The 13,543-nt window shown below is 36.8% G+C and overlaps 1 protein-coding gene across 4 annotated transcripts in view; it reads right to left on the bottom strand.

The window, feature by feature from the left end:
- Positions 1–13,543, bottom strand: part of SCLT1 (sodium channel and clathrin linker 1) — a 190,038-nt gene that overhangs the window by 18,178 nt on the left and 158,317 nt on the right. The window lies entirely within an intron of this gene.

The raw sequence follows: 13,543 nt of genomic DNA, 5'->3' as shown, positions 1-13,543 counted from the left end.
ATGAAAAACTTTCTTCTATGGGAAAATTATTTAATTATTTTGTGTTACATTTAATTATGGTTATATTTACTTATGGTATGATCTTAAGAAATCACAGGTACCTGGTAACTGTTGGATTGTCAGTCATCAGATATAACAAAGGTTTCCAAAGGCAGCACAGGTAGTCCAGAGAGGACTCTAGCATCCTAAAGGTTTTGTGGCTATGCTGGTATTTGGTTTTGTCTCTAATGTTTTTCTAACTGTAGTAAATAGGTGGACACATAATAAGCAAGAAAAATAGCCAACCTGTATGAATTTAAGTGTTATGAAGTAGAGAGGACAGAGGCAAACAGCCAAGTATTTCAAGATTTTTTGAGTACAGACTAGCACTAAGTTTTTAAGGGGCACATTTTTAGGGAGAAAGCTTTGATGCTTAATATGGCACAATAATGGCACACTGGGAAGCAGGATGCCAGGACCTAACCTTCAGAGTTGTTTTTTTTTTTTTTTTTTTTTTTTTTAAGATTTTATTTATTTATTTGACAGAGAGAGAAAGAGAGAGGCAGGGGGAGAGGGAACACAAGCAGGGTGAGTGGAAGAGGGAGGAGCAGGTTTCCCGCTGAGCAGGGAGCCTGATGGGAGAGGGGTGCGGGTGGGGGGTTTATCCTAGGACCCTGGGATCATGGCCTGGGCTGAAGGCAGATACTTAACAACTGAGCCACCCAGGCACCCCCCAGAGCTCATTTTTGATAGCTAGTAATAAACACTTCTTGTTCGAATGGTAGAATACAGAAATTCATGGTATATACAGAGAAACTCTTACAGGGAAAGTCAGATGCATGAAATGAGCCATTTGCTTTTTAAGCTCTGCTCTGTAGTTTATTTTGTAATTTATTATTAGTGAAAGACCTAATAGGTTGAAGACTTGGATTATACCACTGAATCATTATGAAAACAAAACCATTTCTGAGGGTAGCAAATGAATCCATCCCCAAAGATACAGAAATACCATCTAGGAGTTAGCCTTGTGCACTACTGGTACAACATACCACACATCAAATGGCTAAAGCCCAATATGGATGTTACTGTAAATACATCCAGTATAGATCCTCACATTCATAATATTTTTTCATTGGAATAAGCATTTTTTTCTACTTCAAAAATTATAAATTTATTGTGGTATCCATGTAATTCTCTATTTTGATCAATAGGTGAGATGTATCAGTGAAAATGTTTTAGTAGCTACATTTCTATTGCAGAAGATTTTTGACTTGATTTTGTATATATTCCTCAGTGTTATTTATATCTCCAAAGATGAGAGATACAATTTATATATATAAACTTGCCTAAAATCTAGTGCTTTTTAAACTAGTAATGTTTTCATAAATTAAAAATGGAATAAGCACATGAACTTCTCATATAAGTCTCGTGCATTATATCATAGTTTACTTTGACTATAACCATCTCTTAGCATTTATAAAGGCGATTCCCTAAGCCCAGAGTTCACTGTTTGCTTCCTAAACATTTTACATACAAGGCATGGAGCTAACATCTTATATTTGTTATCATATGAATAAAGTCTTACTATAACATATGGGGTTTACAGATAAGTGGAAAGGATTGGGGCTGCGTGGGATTCAAATTCAGGTTTGAAGGCAATACAATGGCACTAAATTCATATCTCTCAATAGTTACCCTGAATGTGAATGGGCTAAATGCCCCTGTCAAAAGACACAGGGTATCAGAATGGATAAAAAAACAAAACCCATCTATATGTTGCCTCCAAGAAACACATTTTAAGCCCGAAGACACCTCCAGATTTAAAGTGAGGGGGTGGAAAAGAATTTACCATGCTAATGGACATCAGAAGAAAGCAGGAGTGGCAATCCTTATATCAGATCAATTAGATTTTAAGCCAAAGACTGTAATAAGAGATGAGGAAGGACACTATATCATACTCAAAGGGTCTGTCCAACAAGAAGATTTAACAATTTTAAATATCTATGCCCCCAACGTGGGAGCAGCCAACTATATAAACCAATTAATAACAAAATCAAAGAAACACATCAACAACAATACAATAATAGTAGGGGACTTTAACACTCCCCTCACTGAAATGGACAGGTCATCCAAGCAAAAGATCAGCAAGGAAATAAAGGCCTTAAATGACACACTGGACCAGATGGACATCACAGATATATTCAGAATATTTCATCCCAAAGCAACAGAATACACATTCTTCTCTAGTGCACATGGAACATTCTCCAGAATAGATCACATCCTCGGTCCTAAATCAGGACTCAACCGGTATCAAAAGATTGGGATCATTCCCTGCATATTTTCAGACCACAATGCTCTAAAGCTAGAACTCAACCACAAAAGGAAGTTTGGAAAGAACCCAAATACATGGAGACTAAACAGTATCCTTCTAAAGAATGAATGGGTCAACCGGGAAATTAAAGAAGAATTGAAAAAAATCATGGAAACAAATGATAATGAAAATACAACGGTTCAAAATCTGTGGGACACAACAAAGGCAGTCCTGAGAGGAAAATATATAGCGGTACAAGCCTTTCTCAAGAAACAAGAAAGGTCTCAGGTACACAACCTAACCCTACACCTAAAGGAGCTGGAGAAAGAACAAGAAAGAAACCCTAAGCCCAGCAGGAGAAGAGAAATCATAAAGATCAGAGCAGAAATCAATGAAATAGAAACCAAAAAAACAATAGAACAAATCAACGAAACTAGGAGCTGGTTCTTTGAAAGAATTAATAAAATTGATAAACCCCTGGCCCGACTTATCAAAAAGAAAAGAGAAAGGACCCAAATAAATAAAATCATGAATGAAAGAGGAGAGATCACAACTAACACCAAAGAAATACAAACTATTATAAGAACATACTATGAGCAACTCTACGGCAATAAATTTGACAATCTGGAAGAAATGGATGCATTCCTAGAAACATATAAACTACCACAACTGAACCAGGAAGAAATAGAAAGCCTGAACAGACCCATAACCAGTAAGGAGATTGAAACAGTCATTAAAAATCTCCAAACAAACAAAAGCCCAGGGCCAGACGGCTTCCCGGGGGAATTCTACCAAACATTTAAAGAAGAACTAATTCCTATTCTCCTGAAACTGTTCCAAAAAATAGAAATGGAAGGAAAACTTCCAAACTCATTTTATGAGGCCAGCATCACCTTGATCCCAAAACCAGACAAGGATCCCACCAAAAAAGAGAGCTATAGACCGATATCCTTGATGAACACAGATGCGAAAATACTCAACAAAATACTAGCCAATAGGATTCAACAGTACATTAAAAAGATTATTCACCACGACCAAGTGGGATTTATTCCAGGGCTGCAAGGTTGGTTCAACATCCGCAAATCAGTCAATGTGATACAACACATCAATAAAAGAAAGAACAAGAACCATATGATACTCTCAATAGATGCTGAAAAAGCATTTGACAAAGTACAACATCCCTTCCTGATCAAAACTCTTCAAAGTGTAGGGATAGAGGGCACATACCTCAATATCATCAAAGCCATCTATGAAAAACCCACCGCAAATATCATTCTCAATGGAGAAAAACTGAAAGCTTTTCCGCTAAGGTCAGGAACACGGCAGGGATGTCCATTATCACCACTGCTATTCAACATCGTACTAGAGGTCCTAGCCTCAGCAATCAGACAACAAAAGGAAATTAAAGGCATCCAAATCGGCAAAGAAGAAGTCAAATTATCACTCTTCGCAGATGATATGATACTATATGTGGAAAACCCAAAAGACTCCACTCCAAAACTGCTAGAACTTATACAGGAATTCAGTAAAGTGTCAGGATATAAAATCAATGCACAGAAATCAGTTGCATTTCTCTACACCAACAGCAAGACAGAAGAAAGAGATATTAAGGAGTCAATCCCATTTACAATTGCATCCAAAACCATAAGATACCTAGGAATAAACCTAACCAAAGAGACACAGAATCTATACTCAGAAAACTATAAAGTACTCATGAAAGAAATTGAGGAAGACACAAAGAAATGGAAAAATGTTCCATGCTCCTGGATTGGAAGAATAAATATTGTGAAAATGTCTATGCTACCTAAAGCAATCTACACATTTAATGCAATTCCTATCAAAGTACCATCCATCTTTTTCAAAGAAATGGAACAAATAATGCTAAAATTTATATGGAACCAGAAAAGACCTCGAATAGCCAAAGGGATATTGAAAAAGAAAGCCAACGTTGGTGGCATCACAATTCCGGACTTCAAGCTCTATTACAAAGCTGTCATCATCAAGACAGCATGGTACTGGCACAAGAACAGACACATAGATCAATGGAACAGAATAGAGAGCCCAGAAATAGACCCTCAAATCTATGGTCAACTAATCTTCGACAAAGCAGGAAAGAATGTCCAATGGAAAAAAGACAGCCTTTTCAATAAATGGTGCTGGGAAAATTGGACAGCCACATGCAGAAAAATGAAATTGGACCATTTCCTTACACCACACACAAAAATAGACTCAAAATGGATGAAGGATCTCAATGTACGAAAGGAATCCATCAAAATCCTTGAGGAGAACACGGGCAGCAACCTCTTCGACCTCTGCCGCAGCAACATCTTCCTAGGAACAACGCCAAAGGCAAGGGAAGCAAGGGAAAAAATGAACTACTGGGATTTCATCAAGATCAAAAGCTTTTGCACAGCAAAGGAAACAGTTAACAAAATCAAAAGACAACTGACAGAATGGGAGAAGATATTTGCAAACGACATATCAGATAAAGGACTAGTGTCCAGAATCTATAAAGAACTTAGCAAACTCAACACCCAAAGAACAAATAATCCAATCAAGAAATGGGCAGAAGACATGAACAGACATTTCTGCAAAGAAGACATCCAGATGGCGAACAGACACATGAAAAAGTGCTCCATATCACTCGGCATCAGGGAAATACAAATCAAAACCACAATGAGATATCACCTCACACCAGTCAGAATGGCTAAAATCAACAAATCAGGAAATGACAGATGCTGGCGAGGATGCGGAGAAAGGGGAACCCTCCTACACTGTTGGTGGGAATGCAAGCTGGTGCAGCCACTCTGGAAAACAGCATGGAGGTTCCTCAAAATGTTGAAAATAGAACTGCCCTATGACCCAGCAATTGCACTATTGGGTATTTACCCTAAAGATACAAATGTAGTGATCCAAAGGGACACATGCACCCGAATGTTTATAGGAGCAATGTCCACAATAGCCAAACTATGGAAAGAACCTAGATGTCCATCAACAGATGAATGGATCAAGAAGATGTGGTATATATACACAATGGAATACTATGCAGCCATCAAAAGAAATGAAATCTTGCCATTTGCAACAACATGGATGGAACTAGAGCGTATCATGCTTAGCGAAATAAGTCAAGCAGAGAAAGACAACTATCATATGATCTCCCTGATATGAGGAAGTGGTGATGCAACATGGAGGCTTAAGTGGGTAGAAGAAGAATAAATGAAACAAGATGGGATTGGGAGGGAGACAAACCATAAGTGACTCTTAATCTCACGAAACAAACTGAGGGTTGCTGGGGGGAGGGGGTTTGGGAGAAGGGGGTGGGATTATGGACATTGGGGAGGGTATGTGATTTGGTGAGTGCTGTGAAGTGTGTAAACCTGGTGATTCACAGACCTGTACCCCTGGGGATAAAAATATATGTTTATAAAAAATAAAAAATTAAAAAAAAAAAAATTCAGGTTTGACTGACTTTTGAGTTAGTGCTCTTATGTCTAATGCTGTACTGCTTCCTTATGTGCTAAAAACATACTGTTTCTCACCGTTATTAAATATATAATCCTTTTGTGAAAGGAAACAATCTTAATGCAAAATCTTGTGAAAATATTCCTATGTTGAAAGTTAACATTTTAGTTTTGATATGTCTGAGCATACTAGTACAATTTAAGTGACACAGAGACATGGAAAAAGTTTTTCTTAGTATATTCTAATATAATTCTATTTCCAACTATGGCTTAAACAATCAACATAGGAATATCAAGCAAAGGCTAACTATAACCTATGAAAGCTAGGTTTTCCTATGCAAAATCTTAAATGTATGCAATGAAACCTTGTTAGAATATAACACTTTCTCCGGGCACCTGGGTGGCTCAGTGGGTTAAAGCCTCTGCCTTCGGCTCGGGTCATGATCCCAGGGTTCTGGGATGGAGCCCCACATCAGGCTCTCTGCTCAGCAGGGAACCTGCTTTCCCCCTCTCTCTCTGCTTGCCTCTCTGCCTACTTGTGATCTCTGTCTGTCAAATAAATAAATAAAATCTTAAAAAATATATAATATTTTCTCATAATTTTATAATTTTATAAAAAATTATCATATAACAAAAATTGTTAATTTAAGCATAATTACTCCTTTTAAAAAAGTCTAAAGAAATATGACTAATCTAAAAATTCAAAGCAAGTAAAAATTGTAATCTATTTTTGATAATCGATTTACTTTTGAGCAATCCTTTTCAATCTACTCAATGAACCCAAAATGCCACAGAACATGGGGCTTTTAAAATTTACTAAAAATCAGTGCTCTGTCAAAAAAGAAGTAGAGATGGTGGCTAGAAGAGTCTGGATATTTTTTGTCTACTTTGGTTTTTTGCTCCTGTCTCTAATAAGAGCATTCAAAGGATTCTTTCCATATGTGTTTATTGTGAATTTATTAAAAACGGTTATACTGAATTAGAATGGCAGAAGGAAATGTAGTGATAATAACTAATATCCATTTGAACTTGAAAGGATAAGATCATGATAAAAATTGAAAAGGATGTTGAAAATCTCTCAAGGACAGTCAAGAAGTAGCAATTCAGAGACAGTAAGAAAATTAAAGAACAAAATCTGAGTATATCTCTAATTTGAATAAAAATATAGATTTGCTAGAACTTTACAGTTTATGATACTTTGATATTTATACTTTTTCATAAATAACCTTAGCAACCTAATGTAGCTTTTATTCTTGTAAGTGATAAAATTGAAGCTTGGAAAAAGTGATTTATACATAATCACACATTTGTGGGGCAGATCTTGGATTTGAATTTAGTATGTTAGCTTTTTATATACCCCAACTGATACTTACACTAAGATCTTAAGTCAGTCACTTATGGTTAGGAGAAAATTTTTTGGTCTCTAAAAATATATTTTAGTACTTCATTGTTTAAGGTGACTGATAAATATATGAGTCTAAGCTTATATTTTTCAATGTCTAAAAGGCCGTTGAATTAAGAGCTACGCATAAAAGATGGAGATCACTCTGGGAAACCATACACAGTCATCTAAGATTCTATGTAAACTGGAAATAAATGAACATAATGCCTTCAGTTATGTGCTGAATGGATGATTTGAAAAGTTCATATTCTGAAACATTACTGAAGAAGCTTTGAGAACAGTTTAAGTTCATAGCAATGACACAAACTGAGTTTGATATAAATTCAAATTCACAGAAAAGGTAAAAGAAAGAGTTAAATCACTAAAAATAGAGACTGCACTGCTAAAAACGTGGTAGCAGAGTAAGCTTCCATTGGTATAGATCTTTATAGTTTGACTCCCCAGGTAGAATGCAGTATTTGGGATGGTAAGGCAATAGTTACTTTTTTTTTTTAAATGATGTTAAAAGCTATTTTTTAAAATATTGCATAATGTAAGAAAAATAGTCTTACACATTTTCAGTGTCAAGTGATGGTATTAGTCTCTTGATTTTGAAGGAAATAATTCTATTCCCTTTCTTTCCTTTTATCTAAGAGGTAAGAAAAAAATCACTAAATTACTGGAAATTTGGTAGCTTTAACTTACTTAGGGTTTGGAAGGTTGTTTACCAAAACCTAGTTTTGAAGGCTAGACAGAGAACAGGGTAAGTAGGGTTTGAAACTGAAAAAAATCCTAGCTATATTGACTGGATTCAAGGTACAACTGGCATCAAGACACAAACTTTCTTCACTGGGCTAGGCAGGGCTCTGTTAACCCAACATGATCTGCAGAGCAAATCTGACCATGGTGCACTAGCACGACGAGGGGGTGGGCAGTCGAAACAAATTTATACCCAAGATTTCATTTAGGTAGGAATGTCCCTTAGAAGATTGGTTGGTTAGTTTTATATTTCTTATTCCATGAATTATTTCTATTTATTTATCTCTTGAGGGTAGTTGACCACTTCATGTTGCTATATTAAAGCACTCTATTTGTTATGGAAATTACTTTCAAAAAAAGATTGTTTTATTTGAGAATTCAACAGGAGGCAGTATGGCAAAATGGAGATGAAATCTATGGGACAAATGAAGAATTTGGCCTTATATTGGAGCAGGGCCAGTTTATTTTACTACAACAGGGTATACGGGAAAAGATGCACATGGAAATATAAATGCACCTTCCTACACTGATGGTGGGAATGTAAGCTGGAGCAGCCACTCTGGAAAACAGTATGGAGGTTCCTCAAAAAGTTGAAAAGAGAGCTACCCTATGACCCAGCAACTGCACTACTGGGTATTTACCCTAAAGATACAAACGTAGTGTCCGAAGGGACATGTGAACCTGAATGTTTATAGCAGCAATGTCCACAACAGCCAAACTATGGAAAGAGCCTAGATGTCCATCAACTGATGAATGGATAAAGAAGATGCGGCATATATACACAATGGAGTATTATGCAGCCATCAAAACCCACAAAATCTTGCCATTTGCAATGACACGTGGATGGAACTAGAGGGTATTATGTTAAGCAAAATAAGTCAGTCAGAGAAAGACAATTATCATATGATCTCACTGATTTGAGGAATGTGAGAGGCAGGGCAGTGGGTTGTGGGGGAAGGGAGGGGAAAAAGGAAACAAGATGGAGCCAGGGAGGGAGACAAACTGTAAGAGACTTTTAATCCCAGGAAACAAACTGAGGGTTGCTGGAGGGGAGGAGGGTGGGAGGGATGGGGCGGCTGGGTGATGGACACTGGCGAGGGTATGTGCTATGGTGAGTGTTGTGAATTGTGTAAGACTGATGAATCACAGACCTGTATCCCTGAAACAAATAATACGTTATATGTTAATAAAACAATATAAATGCAGTAGTCTTCTGATAGCTTCTCTTTTCTTGGTGAAAGAGGAACTGAAGTTACCAAATGGAAGTGATGGTGGGAGGAGATGTAAAAGACCCTTTTATTATAATAAGGAATTAATATTACCAATTTAAAAGATCAAAATTATATCCAAAGCACCCAGTCCTTTCACAATAGCTGCTAGCTAATAAACCAGCTAGTCATTTCTCCTCATTAAACCGTTAAACCGTAGGGCATTGTTAGGTAGTGAAACTGCTTTGGGGAGTGTGAAGCTGCTTTGCCATTATCCAGCAAGGAATCCTACCTTTTAAAAGACAAAAGCTGTTGCAGGAATCCAGGTAAGAGTTGAGGGTTTGCCTAAACTAAGGTACAGGAAGTGAGGATAAAGGCAAATGTCTTTGAAAAACATTAAGGAGACAGGATTGGACAGACTCAGCAACTGACTGTGAGGGTACAGGAAAGGCCAAGGAGAGAAGCCAGTGCAATCTCCACTTGTCGTTCTATGGACCATATCCACATTGTTTTCAAGATTCTGACTATTGGAAACCACAGGACTACTTTAACACCGGAATTTTAGCTAAAAACACCACCAGAAGTCTATGAAAAACAATTTCCAGTGTTCAAAAGAATTAAATCATGGTGACGGTATGACAGGTAGCATACTGAGGGTTTTTTTTTGTTTTTTGTTTTTTGACACCAGTCTCATTCTAGGAAACATTTGAATCATGGAGCTACCTACTTTGCTTCCTCATGAACCTGGCCTTGCATCCCAGAATTCAGGGATTCTTCTCTGGTCCTGTACTACTGGTGGGAAAAACTCCTCTAAAAAGTTACATTTCGGGGACGCATGGGTGGCTCAGTGGGTTAAGCCTCTACCTTCAGCTCAGGTCATGATCCCAGGGTCCTGGGGATCAAGTCTTGCATTGGGCTCTCTGCTCAGCAGGGAGCCTGCTTCCTCCTCTCTCTCTCTTTCTCTGCTTGCCTCTCTGCCTACTTTTGATCTCTCTCTGTCAAATAAATAAATAAAATCTTAAAAAAAAAAAAGTTACATTTCAGGGCGCCTGGGTGGCTCAGTGGGTTAAAGCCTCTGCCTTGGGCTCAGGTCATGATCCCAGGGTCCTGGGACCGAGCCCCACATCGGGCTCTCTGCTCCGTGGGGAGCCTGCTTCCTCCCCTCTCTCTCTGCCTGCCTCTCTGCCTACTTGTGATCTCTGTCTGTCAAATAAATGAATAAAATCTTTAAAAAAATAAAAAAATAAAAAGTTACATTTCAATAATGCAACTGAGTCACCTATGGACATTTTACAGAATACTTATCAAGTGCCCGATACTATGTATGGCCTTTATGTTTACATAAATTGTTATGCTCATATTCATTCAACAAATATTATGTGACAATAACTACTGATGTATTGGTGCCTATGAATATACATGCAGAGTTCACATAGATTTGTAATATATGACCAATGTGTACCTGAAATTTTAGAACAGGAGTTCAAACATGAGTTTAAACATGGATAAATAATCCTGGACACATTGTTTTGTGTAACAGTTTATCCTCTGAAAGTATGATCTTGATTATGAGCAATACTAGTTTTAAAAAACTTTTTCACTCAATCCTGGTGCCTATGTCTTGGACTACGTATTCCTTTAACATCAGTAGTTTTCATAATAATTATTAGAATGGGTAGCATTTTCGAATGTTTATGAGATGAAAAGTTTCACCATAAGGCAGTGGTATAATTATGGGAATTTATGTTTCTTAGTTTCTTGGATAATGGGGACACATTACACTTTATGATGTTTCACAAAATTCAAATGCATTTCAAAAGCTAAAATTATTCATAAAGGATCAAAATTGGAAGGAGAATTTGTCCTAGAAAAGAAACAATAATTGAAAAAAATCAACTAGCTTTCATTCATCCATTCAATAAATTATGTTCTGAGTATCTACTAGGGTTGGACACTCTTTTATGGTCTAGGGATATAGTGGGGAACACAAGAGACAAGTTACTTTATAAAGCTGATATTATAGTGAGGCAGAAAAGATAAAAAGTATAAAGAAATAAATATAAAATGCAATTACTGTTAATGATGAACGCTACAAGGAGGAACAAAAGTGGGTAATGGGATGTTGTAATTTCTTAAGAGTAGGATCTTGTCTTACTCATCTTTGTGTTTCTACAGGATCTAGCAGAATGCTTAGAAAAGAGTGGCCACTCAGATGTTTTTTACACAAATTAAAGTGAGTTTTTAGGTATCTGCTTTTGTTTCTGGAAGCACCTGTATAAATTTGCAAACTGAAGCATCTGACACTTTAAATTGCAATTCTGAACTTAGTTCTGAACTTAATGGAGTCAAGGGATCGCCAAGATATAGATAATCTTGTTGAACACTTTTGAAGCTGTACAAAACCCCAAATCAGAGCAGATTTGGATATTTTCAGGTAAGTTTACTAATATAATAAAAATTTATATTTAATATATTAATAATATAATTAGAATATAATTAAGTATATTAATTATATATTAATATATATAAAATTCTAATGTGCCTATATTCTTGCAAAGTTTTCATCATTTTAATAATCTACATGTAATTTTTAATACAAAAATAATATTAAACCAAACTGACTTACTCATTATTATTATTTTTTCCCCAAGAACTATGGAAAAGTGTAAAGAGACCCACAAAGAAGGGGCATTGCCTTTTTCTTAAGCCTGATGCAAAATATCTGCCAAGTGACAAAAGCTTTCTCAGAGTAGATTTACAGTTTCTAATCATCAAAGCACACTGACTGAAGAAAAAGCTATTATGTTAGAAAATGGGATGTTAAATCTTTACAGGACATCCTCAGTATGGGAAGTCTCTCACTAAGGAAGAAGCACAGTTACGGATTGTGCTACATTTTTAAAGATGTTTTTAGGTTCTCAGCTAACATAACAGGCACTTTTTCATCTTTCATTTCAACATTGTGATATAAATAAATCAGAGTTAGGCACTTCTGTACTATTAAAATAATGTATCCTTATATCCTAGGCTTATGACTCCAAACTATTAGTTGCTTCACGGTATAATACAGTTGTTTTTAAATGTTGCCTTTTTTTTTTTAAACAAATTTATAAATCACTGTATTTTTCTATTTTTCCTAATTCCTTTGCCATTAGAGATTAAAATATTAGGATGATTTTGTAAAAATTTAATTTTTTTCAGTGTTCCAAAATTCATTGTTCGTGCACCACACCCAGTGCTCCATGCAATACATGCCCTCCTTAATACCCACCACCATGCTCACCCATCCCCCCCAACCTCCTCCCCTCCAAAACACTCAGTTTGTTTCTCAGAGTCCACAGTCTCTCATGGTTTGCCTCCTTCTCTGATTTCCCCCAACTCACTTCTCTTCTCCATCTCCCAATGTCCTCTGTGTTATTCCTTATGCTCTACAAGTAGAGACTATATGATAACTGATTCTCTCTGCTTGACTTATTCACTCAGCATAATCTCTTCCAGCCCCGTCCATGTTGATGCAAAAGTTGGGTATTCATCCTTTCTGATGGAGGCATAATACTCCATTGTATATATGGACCATATTTTCTTTATCCATTCGTCTGTTGAAGGTTCTTTCCACATTGGGGTACAGTTGGCCCTTCTTTTCACTACATCTGTATCTTTGGGGCAAATACCCAGTAGTGCAACTGCAGCTACTACAAAACTGTGATCACCAAGACAGCACGGTACTGGCACAAAAACAGATAGGCCAGCAGAACAGAGCTGATATCCAAAATCTATAAAGAACTCCTCAAACTCTACACACAAAAAAGATAATCACGTCAAAAAATGGACAGAAGACATGAACAGACACTTCTCCAATGAAAACATATAAATGGCTAATAGACACATGAAAAAATGTTGTCCTGACTCAGTTTTGAGGCCCTAGCTAGAGGCCCATCAGTTTCCCTTCTTGTGCAGCCAATGAAATTCACACTCCCAATTATGTTGCCTATTGGGCTCTCATAATCAGGGCTACTAGACAGTTGCCTTAACTGCCTCAGGACCAGATATCAGACAACCCGAGCCCACTGAAATCATTCAAATTAGTCATTCCTAAAACTACTTACCCTGCCTCATTCCTTCCATGGAAATTACAAAAAAGGGACCTGCCCACTGTTAACCCTACTTCCTTTACCTTGAGGCCAACGCTGGTGCTTTCCCTGAGTGGTCTTGTGTTTCCTCAGGAACAGTGAATATAAGAAATTATAGAACTCTTTCCCATGTCTCTCTCTCGATCTATGTCTGGCCTCACTGTATCTCAAAGTAATACAGTTAAGACACAAAGGTATACAACATATTTTAGTTAAGAAATAATACTAATATCAACTGTCAATATTTGTTAATTAGAAGTAATATGTTTCATAAGTGCAACATTGGTTCTAATGACACTGATGCTAACTAATTC

This window comes from Mustela lutreola, chromosome 1, assembly GCF_030435805.1.
Source record: "Mustela lutreola isolate mMusLut2 chromosome 1, mMusLut2.pri, whole genome shotgun sequence".
In the NCBI taxonomy this organism is placed as follows: Eukaryota; Metazoa; Chordata; class Mammalia; order Carnivora; family Mustelidae; genus Mustela; species Mustela lutreola.
The sequence above is the reverse complement of the archived record's forward strand: the minus strand, read 5'-3'. Positions and strand labels throughout refer to the sequence as shown.